Source organism: Papaver somniferum, unplaced genomic scaffold (assembly GCF_003573695.1).
Source record: "Papaver somniferum cultivar HN1 unplaced genomic scaffold, ASM357369v1 unplaced-scaffold_22, whole genome shotgun sequence".
NCBI lineage: Eukaryota > Viridiplantae > Streptophyta > Magnoliopsida > Ranunculales > Papaveraceae > Papaver > Papaver somniferum.
In genome coordinates this window covers 1,514,268-1,527,563 of record NW_020632152.1, presented here as the reverse complement: position 1 = coordinate 1,527,563, position 13,296 = coordinate 1,514,268, and the positions used below count along the sequence as shown (strand labels likewise).

General features: G+C 33.9%; 1 long non-coding RNA gene across 4 annotated transcripts; it reads left to right on the top strand.

Annotated features, from left to right (window-relative positions):
• Positions 1–1,728: 1,728 nt before the first annotated feature.
• LOC113340579 lies at positions 1,729–6,014 on the top strand. 4 transcript variants are annotated; one of them, XR_003355562.1, is made up of 8 exons: positions 1,729–2,513; positions 2,632–2,695; positions 3,124–3,391; positions 3,523–3,608; positions 3,880–4,095; positions 4,176–4,679; positions 4,789–4,971; positions 5,453–6,014. It is a non-coding gene; the product is annotated as an uncharacterized LOC113340579 (long non-coding RNA). The 4 variants fall into 4 exon arrangements; XR_003355564.1 differs by having other exon boundaries at positions 2,834–3,391; positions 3,888–4,095; XR_003355563.1 differs by having other exon boundaries at positions 2,834–3,391; positions 4,265–4,679.
• The last annotated feature ends 7,282 nt before the right edge of the window (positions 6,015–13,296 follow it).

Genomic DNA, 13,296 nt, shown 5'->3' with positions numbered 1-13,296 from the left:
GAGACACACTATTGCGGTCAGTCAATAGGAGGGAGTCGAGGGACCATAGCATTTTCAGGAAAGACTTTTAATTATATTTATCATAGCTATTGGTAATCAAAAGATGGAAGTCAATCAGGAAACTCATCAACCAAAATATGGGACCAGGCAATTCCATCATTGATTTCTCAAATTTTATTTTCAGACTCAGTGGGTACCACATACCCACGACAAATTGTAAACTAAGTTCTCTTAATAAATTATATGCTTCAAAAAAAAGATAGGCAATGAGACAAAATTATATCTACCATAGCTATTGGTAATCAAAAGTGTTTGGACCAATGGCTAACTTGCCTAGATAAGGAAATATCACCAACTTGACCAAAAATCCCTTTTAGTCACGTATTGGGTCCAAGTTCGCGGACCACTCCAAAGCCCATGGAATGTTTCCTACTAATGAACTTAAATCACTCATAACTTTGTCGTTATAACTCGGAATTGAGTCATTCTTGGCTCATTGGATTCACAAGCTCATTCACTATAACATGAGATCCTTTATAGGGATAAAAGTTATTGTCTCCAAGGTCATGAATCAAATAACCTCAAGTATATATACATAAATGTACACTTACCGTCACCGGAATTGTTCCTTATAGAGAGCATATATCTTGATAGATTAGAAAGGTAGAATATAACAAGAATCCAAATGAAATCAATCACATACCTTTGATGAAGTACTTGTTGATGTCTTCATGTAGTCTTCAATCTTCAATCTTCATCCTTTAAGGATAGCTTCGATTCAACTTCTTAGACCTAATCTAGTCTGAAACTATCTTTAGTATGCTAAATCAAGAATGCATTTTGGAAACTAAAATTGAAAACTAACTTGACATACCAACGCTAGTGGGTTCAAACAAACAGTGCTCTAACAGTTTGTATTCCTGTAATCATTGTTAGGGGGAGGATTACGGGGTCTAGAAGGTTGTGAAAGTGAATCAGGCATGGGATTTTTTTGTTGCGGTGGAAGAGATTGAGTGGTTGTTTGATTCTTCCATGCATTGGATGGGGATGGCGGTGTGGGGGTATGACAAGTGAAGGTTTGATGGGTTTAAAAATCCATTGATCTAGCTTGGCAATGTTTCTTTGATGATTGGAGAGGATTAAATAAAACGAATGTAATCTAATCTTCTTAGCAAGAACACAGACGCTCAAGTGATATGCAAATTTTTGGGTTCCTTGACCATAGTCAACCTTAGCAGAATAATAAACGCTCGAACTAATATTTTAAGTAGTAAATAGTGACTGAATTCATAATATAGTAACTAAAGAAAGCTGAAATGCAACCTGTTGTTGAAATCTTCATTCGAGCGATCTAAACAAAATTTAATATGTTGGAGTAAGCCGAAAAAATGATAAAACAATGATAAAAATTAATCACAGTAATAGGGTGGGTTACGCTTCTATTTTAAGACGAAAAGAAATACTACGTAAAATTATGTAAGGCCATCCATTAACAATTTTGGGTTTAGTCATATGTCCTCTATCATCATAGCCAGGAATAGAATCTAACTCCTTTAAAGTCCTAAGTTCATAAGGTTCCATGTTGAACGGTGACCCTCACCCACTCACAGAATTGTTCCGTTTCACTTTTCCTCAAAAGAGAGAAAAACAAGACTCTTTTCCACACAAAAAAGAAATTTTTGTATTTATCATAAAAAAAAAAAACAAAGAAAAACCTAACCGTACGTCCGTCTCTTCTTAAAAACTTTCTCTCCCAATTTTTTCTTTGGATCTCTTACTTTCTCATTGACGTCTTCTCTCTTAAGACTATTCGTTCATCCTAAACCTTCCCTCTGCCATTCTTCTGCAACAAACCATGGATGTTCATCATCAAATATCAGACTTCAATACGGATGTCACAAGGCTTTTTCCGCCTGCTAACCAAGGTTTTCGAGTATTTTACTTTTCTTCTTCGCTGAAAAACGGTTGTCGTAGTTTCCACCATGACGGTTTTCGCTTTCCAACGATTTTCACTGACAAGGTGTTCGGTACAAAACCCTAACCCTATTTTCCATTTCTCTAATTTATTTTTCTTTGGTTTTCTCTACATTCATGATATTTGATTTTTCAAGGATGAATTTTTACAGTTTATGTCCAAATTATTATTTTTAGTGTTTAGGTTTTGAAGAAGTAAGGCACATCAGGTATGATTTTTAATTACATGTTCTTAGTTTTACTGAACACGCTCTGTTTTTTATTTTGTGAGTTAAGCTTTACTTATTTTTTGAATTCTTAAGTACGGGTTTGTTTAATTTTGAGTCATCCCATCTCGGCTCAAACAGCGGAGATTAATGTTGATTGACATAAGAAAAAATCTTATGGAGACCAAGCTAATAGGAAGCAAGTTATTATGTCTTTTTTCATTACCTAAGCCGAAGTGTATCCAACATTGGGTTGAAAGATGATATGAGAAAGTTTGTTATCTGTTTTCAGCTTTAATGTCCTTCTTCCACAAAGGACATCCATTAACGTTGGTAGGTTTGGACCTTTTAGCAGTCCTATATAAAATTTGTTATATAGCTACATTGTTGTGTCTTTTTTTTTTATATAGATTACTCGCTTACATTTACGGATTTCTATTCTTATATATAGGTACCACCTACTATGTGCAAGAAGCACAGTTCTTCTCAAGGAGCGTGTATCCATGGTTTCCAAGGTAAGCACTAATACGCACGACATCGTCGTAGTTTTCTTGGTCTAACGATAATTATAACGATGAAGGTAGTAAATTAAATTTTCGGAGGCATGTCCACATTTGTTTTAACTGTTTGTGGTCGGTGTATTTCTTCTGCAGGTATTGTGTTGCTCATGGTTTTTATTGTCTAATCTCTATCGGCTTATATTATGCTCATTTGCCGAAGTGTTCTGTTGGCTACCGTGGTGGGCCTTTTTGTTTCTCATTGTTTTCCCCGGTTAGGAATAGGGATGTATAGGGATGTCAGATGTGAATTGTGTTTTCCAGTTTTCCATGTAGTAGGAAGAAGTATGCGAGGAGCGTTCCCATCGTACATCAAAATTGGTTTATTCTGGACATCTTTTTCTCCCTTTTGTCTTTTTTTTACACATTGTTGTTGGCTTTTATAGGAAAGTTGGATTATACGATGACACCTAATAACAAGTTGCCTTCAGAAACTTGGTGAAGCAATAGATATGAACACAATATTGACACGTTAAAGATAAAGATAACCTGGAGGTGATGTTTGGTTCTAGCTTAAACTATGCATGATGTTGGAAGATGTCACCTATTTTCTGACATCCACTGAACACCGAATAACAAGTTGCCTTCAGAAGCTTGGTGAAGCAATAGATATGAACACAATATGGACACGTTAAAGATAAAGATAACTTGGAGGTGATGTTTGGTTCTAGCTTAAACTATGCATGATGTTGGAAGATGTCACCTATTTTCTGACATCCACTGAACTCCTACTGATATAAATCTATTAACCATACCCTTTATGTTTTTCATGTTCTGGTTTGCAGGTTATCATGCATAAGGTTAGATTCCAGGAGGCTGCATCCATGACAGACAATATTATAGGCATGGTCATAAATATCCAATTGCAAAGGTTAGTGATAGTTGTTTCATTTTCATTTTTTCAGTGAAGTGCTTTATGGAAGTAGCATAAATTATTTTGAGTTTAAGTTACTTTCAACACTGCCGTTTTCTTGATTTAAATGCACTAATACGGCAGCGTCGTAGTTTTTGCATTTCTGATTGCTTGAAAATGATCTTAACTAATCATGTAACAAATGTGGAACCAACCTCCACGTACCCAAAATATGGATTATTAAATAGATAGACGGAGAACTTTAAACCAACATTGGTAACTCATGTAGTATAACAGAAGCGGCTAATCATGGTGGAGGATTTGGTGTTTATCATCCCCAAATGGGAGAGACGGAGAGGTTTTATTCTACACATTTTGTAGCTGGATTTTCCAATGTCAGTTTATCTTGCAGTAAAGGAAAAAAAGATGTAGTAGTAACCCGAGTTACAATCATAATAACGGAGGGAGATTTCTTTCAAAACTGTGATTGTACTTATTGATTAAGGTATATCAAATTTGTTTTCTAATTGTTGGATTAAATTGAATGAATTTTTTATATTATGCAAATTTCCCTTTGTTGATTAGTTTACAACACGCAATAGTCATGGCTGGGGCACTTTTTTGGGATTTACCTCCATATTTAAACTCCAGAGAATTAAGTCTGAAATCGCTAGGTGAAGAGACTTTGGTGCAACTGATGGAGTTGGCTTTGATATGGATGCTCAGCGAAGAGACTTTGGTGTTGGTATTACAGAATGAATGTAGATGTATGTTTAGGACATGATTTTAGAAGCGGGTTATGGGACTGAAGTTTGACCTGTTTATGGTGCATTTTAGTAGTTGCAAGTAACGCTTTTGGTGCTGTGTTGGTGTTGCATCTGTATCATTGATTGTGAACATGGAAGAATTGAAGACTCGGGTCTGGTGTTGGGTCTGTGTTGTTGCAGTAACTGGAGTTGGTGCAAATTGAGTTAAGAAGCTGGGAATGGATAGGAAGTTTTGGTGGGGTTTGTGATTGAGTTTAAATGGCAGGCAGAGAAGGCTGCTTGAGTTAAGATAATAGTTAGGATCACAGATATAAAGTAGAAGGTATCCATTTTTTCCATAATTCAACAACTATAAGTACATGAAATGTAAATCCGTCTTGACATTTAGCAGTCTGGATTCGTTGTTATTAACACACAAAATTCTGATGCAGTGGCAGGAACAAATAACTCAAGTTGAAAATGCATTAAAGGACTGAAAAAGGGAACGAGCTTGGATTTAGATGAAGAAGACATAGATCAAAAAAATTATCTAAGAGATTGAATATTTTATCTGGATTGAAATATTAAAAAGATTGCAACTGCCTTCCTGCAGTTGGTTTCTTTACTGCCACTGTGTGAGTTTTCTTTTCTATAATGGGAAAAATTAAAGTGATTTTCTCTGATACAACGTCTCAAAAGATTTATTTGGATTAGTAATTGGACATTGTATAAGCCAAATAGCTCCGACCTATTATAATGTTTCTTCCCATAAATTGAGTCTTCTGATACATCTTATCTCTTCTAAAATCCCATGATTATGTTCAATCTCTAGATCTTCTCCAAAATTTAATGAATTTTTTTTCTACATTGCATAAATGAAGATCATAAAACTTTAGTGGAATTCATCCGCCCACAGGTTTGAAACCACCGTCAGTGAACTTGCTATGTTTTAGTGGAATTCATCCGCCCCTTGCTTTCATAACAAGCATTAATCATACTTCATATGGGGCTTGCAACATTTTGTCTTTTTAAATGTATGAATCTTTCAGTGATTAGATATTACATATTCAAGGATACAACATGCTGCTGACTTGGTTTGTGCCTCTATTTCTGCAGGTATAAACAGGAGTTGCCACGTTCAAGCTAAAGAAGACACTAAACTATCCACCAGTTGCTTCTACTAAAGCTTTTTTTTAAATGGTTATTTTCATATTCATGGTATTTAATGTTATATCCTACGAACAGTAGCATCATGTTCTTGAAAAGAGGCCGTGCTGGACACATCGCCTATTTAGAAAACTAAATGTCTTCGTAGACAGGATAGTGGTGCGTCTACTTCAAAAACCGAACGACTTCGACAGGCTGGTGCTGCTGCACAGGCAGGAGAAGAACGAGAACGGGTGTAAGTAAAATTTGAAGAGGGAAGAAAGCTTCTTCAAAACAACACTCTCAAGTCGGCTTTCGTGTATGACCATTCTGAAATGGAATCTCCTAAGATAAACTTTTGTAAGACAAGTGATGATGGTTATATATGCATCTCCGCATACTGTTCTACTAATTGTAATGTGGAAAGGTTTATATTCTACCATCGTGCTCCATCCTAGGCTACTATGGATTCTTATATTGTGATTTATGTTCTTAGTTTGGGTTCTTATATATATTTTTGGTCTTTGTCTAACCTGAAATCTTTTACTTTATTTTTGATTTCTTTTTTGATGGCTTGAGAAGATTTCATTGAAGACCTGTATATCTAACGTATACTCAATCCATTCAATTATTTTCTGTATATGTACCCTCTAGATACCTTAGATCTTGCAGCTGACATGCCTGAAAATATTCTTGATGCACTACTGCCCCTGCATCAATTCCAGTGTCACTAGAAAGAACAAAGTAATTACGCCGATGGTGACCAAGGTCAGCAACATGTAGTGATTTAGAATGTTATTTTTTTGTTACTGTTATAGTGTTCCTAATACTATGCAACATGGTTCTCCTATATTGTTAGTTGCGTGAGAAATAATACAATAAGGATCTTAAGCAATTACATGAAGCTATGGAGAAAAGAGATTCTCAAAATCTAGATTTTCATATTAAAGAAAAAAACTTACGAGAGAGAGAAAAAAAACCATGTTGCATAATCTCTTAGAAGTGACTGAATGGGGAAAAAAACCATGTGCATTAACTTTTCATTCTTAATGCACATGCCTTGACTATGTATATACTTAGGACTTGACCAATGATATTGGCACTGACTGAATGGGCAATGTAAGTGTTAACCACATATACATTAAAGATGTGTTCACTATCCAAAAGGATATGAACGGATACTTGCTTTTCCAATGATATTGCCACTGAATGGTCAAGTTAATTTCTCATAATGAATACGAAGGTCGCAAAACTTCCACAAGAACGACGTGGATGCATTCCCGTTTGGGTTATTAAGTTCTGCTAGGGTTAGTTTGCAACAGCTTCCAATCAATTTAAAGGACTTGGGCGAGGCGAAGCCGAGCTTTACCAAATCAAATGGGGACTAGGGCGAGGCAAAGCCGAGCTTTACCAAATCAATGGGGACTTGGGCGAGGCGAAGCCGAGCTTTACCAAATCAAATGGGGACTTGGGCGAGGCGAAACCGAGCTTTACCAAATCAAATAAAGAGGCAGTGATGCATTGTATTTGTAGTTTGTAGTTGTAGATTGAATTGGTGAACCAAGTTTGCGAAGCTGCCCGGGCGTAGCACGGGCAAAAAATCTAGTTATCTCTATAAAGCTACAGGTAAAAAGCACATCTGTCTTTAACTCTTTGTATTCCCGAGGATTTTTTATTTTGTAAGAATTTTCCGTCAATAAAAATGCATCGCAAAATGCAAAAAACACTACTGCTTTGATCAAAAAGTATAATGAAGAACGGAAAATGGGTCATTTGTCCAAAAATTTTGAAAACATGGTTCAAATGGACGAGTAAAAATTAGTATGGGTGAAATGGACACAAAAAAAATAGTAAGGATGAAACTGGATTCATCGCGGCTTAAACTTAAAAAATAGCAAGGATGAAACTGGATGCATCCTGATATAAATTAAAAGTAAGAAAAATATTTGAAAATGGGTAGGATGAAACTGGTTACATCCTGGCTATTTTTATATTTTTGTCCATTTGAATAGTATCTTTTTAATTTTTGTCCATTTAAACAGTATCAAAATGTACAAGTCTTTTTCACCCATAAATTGTTGATTTTGGTCTTTTTAACCAATTTTGTGATATAAATATGGTTATCAAATTTTACATATTTCTTATAATAATACTAATCTATCACTCCACTTATTTATGGTATAGGTCATCTAATTAGGGACGAATGGAGTATATGTTAATAATTTCTGAAATTAGTGTTTGGTAAAAAAAAAAATTAAAGTGCTTTTTATCCAAAGTGCTTCCCAAATTCCTCAAATTTTAAAAGCCGGGGTAGAGGAGCTTTTAAAAGTTACAAAAGCACAAGCTTTGGTCTCACCTAAATTTAATGCTTGATTTATCTTTTTTGTCCTATTTTATTTTATAAATGACAAAAGATACCCTTAAATTTATATACAACCAATTTTTTATTTTTATATATAATCATTTTAAATATTCTTATATTTGATTTTCAAACTATTTTATATACCATTTCATTTCATTTATCAATAATAAAAATAAAACAAATATTAAAAAATTACTTAATTAATTTTAGTTGATTTTTTGTTTGAAAATTATATATATATATTAAAAAGTGGTTAAGTAAAATAATTTTTTTAACAAACACGATAATTGTATCAATTATTTAATTTAATATTATATATTTAATAGTAAAAAATTTAGTCATTTTTAAGCCCAACAAAATTGAATAAAACTATTTTCAAAGATATGTCTGTTTTTGTCATTTGCTACAACAACAATGGTTGAATCTAATATTTTTCCAAACACATTTTGACTAGTTTTTAAATCATCTTTAACTTTAGTTAATATTTTACCAAACGTCAAACTATTTTTTTCTCACAGCACAACAACGCACAGCAAGAAAGTGCTTTTACAAAAGCTCCAGCAATACCGAACTAAACCTTAATATACTTGTGATTCAGAACCAATAATCTACACCCGTTGGTTTCTTTATCTAAATAACTCGTGGATGCTCTAATGGCATTCATAAAGTTAGAAATGTTAGTCATCATCATGGTGATATCAACAAGATGAAAAAGAAAAGAGGACTCATTAAGATTACTTAATGCATGTCATTTTTTGTATCTGTAGAAAATACAGGAAAACATTGGAATAAGTTGTTAAAAAATAGTAGCTATATATTACACAAAATTGGTTAAAAAGATCAAAATCAGCAATTTCTGGGTGAAAAGAATATTTAGATTTTGATACTGTTTAAATGAACAAAAATATAAAAATAGTCAGGATTAAACAGTTTCATCCTACCCATTTTCAAATACCTTTTTTATTTTTAATTTACATCAGTATGCATCCAGTTTCATCCTTGCTATTTTTTAAGTTTAAGTCAGGATGAATCCAGATTCATCTTTGCTATTTTTTTGGTGTCCATTTCACCCATACTAATTTTTACTCGTCCATTTGAACCATGTTTTAAAAGTATTTGGACAAATGACCCATTTTCGGATTATATTATCGTATAGTTGTATTTTATGAAATTGTAAACCCTCACCAGTAGCTAAGAAAACAAGTCGGAAAAAACCTCAAAATTTAGAAAAGAAAAGAAAAGACAAAAAAAGAAAATCAAATAGCTTACATATATCCAAATTCTTTAAAAAAGGTACGCATAACTCGCCCATTTTCTAAGTTATAAAAAGTAAAATACTAAAATGACAGGAGTGGTATATTCTTGATTAGTTAGTCTATAAATATAGACTGTCGTCAATATTGACATCTCCAGCCGCTTCACGACTTTAATCGGGGAAGCTATCTTGATATGTAGAAAATGAATTTAAATAGACTAATAGCATAAGCAAGTCAACTGGTGGTATAGCCGGTATAGATCGCATCCTCGTTCCATTCTCTTCTGGCATTGTTAATGAGATTGAATGAATACTGTGTATAAATATTTGCTCCCAATTCATGGATTTCAACTCTTATGCTATTATAATAACTCTTAATAATAGTTACTTTAACATGGCATTTTCAATTCTCATGTATGTGAACAGTTAACGTAACCTCGATGCCAACTCTTGGACAACCCATTATCAATACCATTCAACTACCTCCACCACCCTACCACCTCCTATTCAATATATCCTCGCCCTCCAATGGGATATACAGTTTGCTTGCAATAGCCAGCCAATATGCGTTTGAATAAGACTTATATAAGACTTTGATCTCACTTTCTTTTTACCTCCATATTGTTAGTTTTCTCCAACGTCTCAGCTAAAAGTAACCGATCGAAAAAAGAACTTGTTCGTACTGTATAAAAAAATCAAGAATTCAAATTATTATTGTCCTCAAGACCGAAACTTATTTATATATAGTAAAACTAATGAATAAAAATTACCATCACATTAAAATATAAGCATGCTTTTGGAATTTATCATACATCAGTTTACTTGGTAGAAGACTATTTATGCTACGTAGTTTATCATTAAAACTATTATCTTCAAACGATTACCTCCATTTTAGTAAATCTTTTCCCCTATACACGTCTGAAAAATACTGGCTTTCTCCTTAAAGTGCTTTCCCCCTAAACAAATCCGCTTTCCCTATAACAAAAATCTAAAAAGTGGGTACGATACATATGCTTATTTATTTATTTATTTTATCAACAAAGCAATAAACATGGTTATTGAGACTCATACATGCTAAATGATTGATCATGAAAACCAACACTATGTTTGTTTACTCCTGACTCATCTGAGTCGTTTGAATCTGAGTCATCTGGATCTGAGTGAAATCACCTGACTCATCTGGATCTGACTCAATATGTTTGTTTTGAGTCAGATCTGACTCATCTGACCCAAAAAACGTGAGTCAGTGGTTTGGTCCCGTAAATCAGGGATATTTTGTTACCTGACTCAAATGGGTCCGAGTCAGGGGTTATGTCTGAGTCATAGGTCGAGTTAGATCTGACTCAAAATGCAAAACAAACGGTCTGACTGCTGACTCGGCCCGAGTCAGAGGTTGACTCAGATCCAGACGCCGAGTCAGTTGCAAACAAACAGCTTGTAAGGGTTGTAAGGCGTCAAAGAATGACAGAGAAGCCTACTCTAGAAGCATTTCATAAATCAATGCTTGAAACAACTACCACCATATACATCTTAATCAGCACCCTGATTTGCGAAGTGGATGAAAAGGTGGCGGGCTTTCAACTCCCTGCGAATTTTGAAGTTGTAAAAAATATTTTACTATTAACAAATAAAGAAGTTTCCATAAAAACAAAAACCCAAAAAAGAAATAGATTAATCACGAATAGATGATTATGCAAAGTCTCACTTCAAACATTGGAATTTCTAACCTCGCAGAGCGCCAATTTAAACTTTCAAATAAGGTTTTAGCCACCACCGCATAATTGCATGTCCCATTTTTACCTGCAGTACAACAATAATTCATTAGTTAAATTCTACAATGTTATCAGAAAGCTATATAGGAACTTTCCAAAATGTTAATAATATTGTTAATAATTAAAAAAAAATCTTAACAAATTTGTATATGCTTCTAAAACTAAAATTTCCAAACTATAATTACAGCTATGGTTGTTGTAACCACTGTTTGCGATTGACATCACATGTCATCCCTAGATCTCAAATATCTCTATATACTCAATAAGAGAGAAGTATGATAACTTCAATAGGAGATAGGCTTAACCCATACATCAAGAACAACTGAATTAAACTTAAGAGGGATTATTCATTAAAGCGTAAAAAGAAATCACAATCCACTTCATCAGTCCTAAGCTAGAAAATTTCAATTTGATTCTAAAGTTCTATTTTCCACCCTTTCCACCCATGTGTCCTTTCTCTAACATAGATTGTGATATGATAAAGAAAAAGAATTCTGAATCCAGTAGATTACCGATTGAAGCTGGCTCAACTAAAGTCAAGTATACAATTCGAAGTCACTTTATTCATATTGCAAATCCATTATAATCTTACAGTTCCACTTATTGAATCCTACAGTTGAACTACCTATTGCAAATCCATATCAATGATTTACCAAGCCAATATATCGGCTTCCCAAAATTTTACAATACCCTCAATGCGCAATTAGTAGTTTGCTTTTTATGAAATTGAGGTGAAAATATCATTTAAAATCAGGAAGAGACTATGTTTTAACATCAAACAGTAATCGTATTCATGTACTTGGGTCCAACTGAAGTGAAACTATCATAAAAAACAACACTCATAGTCAAAGTGTTGTAGTAACCACGTATATTTGACTAAAACAGTTTTATGAGGAAGCCAAATAGAGAGATAACATCTTACCTTGACCTTGGGTCGACCAATTCGACATCTAGATTCTGTTCTTGCTTAATAATATAGAGGTCTTAAAACTTATCAGACTGCTGCTATACAATAAAAATATTAGGTTCAAGTGAGTATTTATATAAAATCATAAGGAGAACTGAATACAAAACACGAATTTTTCTGTTGAGGTTCAATCACTCAGTCGATACCACAAAACCAAAGAACAAACGGTAAAGCTGATTTAAATTTGACCTTTATGCGAAATGAGAATTGAACAAAATGGTTTCTTTATGATCCGGAATCTTTGTTTGTGCTATGGTATGAAATAAAAATTATGTATATACAAATGTAAGGTTTAGAAAGACATTAAACCTTGGATCCAGCGGATCCAAAACTTCAAGGATGATGTAAAAGAGAGATTCAGCTGTATAGAAAGTTTTCTTACTCTCGATCTTAAAGAAAGAAATAAAATTTGCCTCATTCACATCCAGACCACCATCAATGTATCCTTGTTCCGCATTCTTGCAATATTGTACGTACTCAATTCGACATAATTATACCCTGGTCGTCACTTATGGTAATGGGATCACTAAACATGAAACAAAATCATATCTCTTATTGCCAGAACCAATAAAAAAGTGTACTTACACAAAAAATTGTAGCGTCATCTCATTCATAGATGCCCTCTTATAAGACAACATGATAGTTGTTGACTTCCTTCTTTGACATTGAGGACTTGAAGCCTGATTCTTGTCACTAATAATAGCTGAAGGAGACAATCAAGGAAAGTATGACTTCAAGGTATCCTCCAGTGTTTTCTCTTCCAAATCAGGTCAATCCTCTTTTTTAAAGTTAAAGATTCCATAGGCATCACTAATATTATTGATACAGAAATTATCATCTTTGCACAAGTCAGTCTCTCTCTCAGGTATTCTACCCTATCTCCTTCTGTTGTTGCTGGTCTCTACGATCCAATATAAGGTCTCTTGCAACTTCTCAACCAGATTCATTCCTCCTATGAATGACAACCGAATGAGATAAAAATGGTTAGGCTGAAACGACTTATAAATTAGTTTGTAAATTTATTTTAATAAATCAGCATTTGGATCCTACGACACTAAAATATCTTATATTGCTAACAAAAAATAAAACCTACAACATCTTAGAAGCTACTGTCAGCACAAGTCATCAACAGCTCACAAAAGACTCGCAGTTATCTCCGTCAGCATAGAAAATTATTCAACAACCAAACACCAAGTCTGGTCATCAACAGAAGGCTCCGACTAATAACTAGGATCTACCTGTATCTCCTACTTTTATGTATTGAATTATGTACTGTGTTTCATATAAATTGAAGTTCCAAATCTCCACAACTTCTGTGGAAGATAATACACCAACATCACCTTCTGACTTGGTATCAGTCCTTTCGATCCAAGTACAGCTTCCGCAACAATCCTAAAACAACAAACAAAAACAAACACAACACAAAAAAAACCCAAACCCTAAAAAAAAAAACACAAC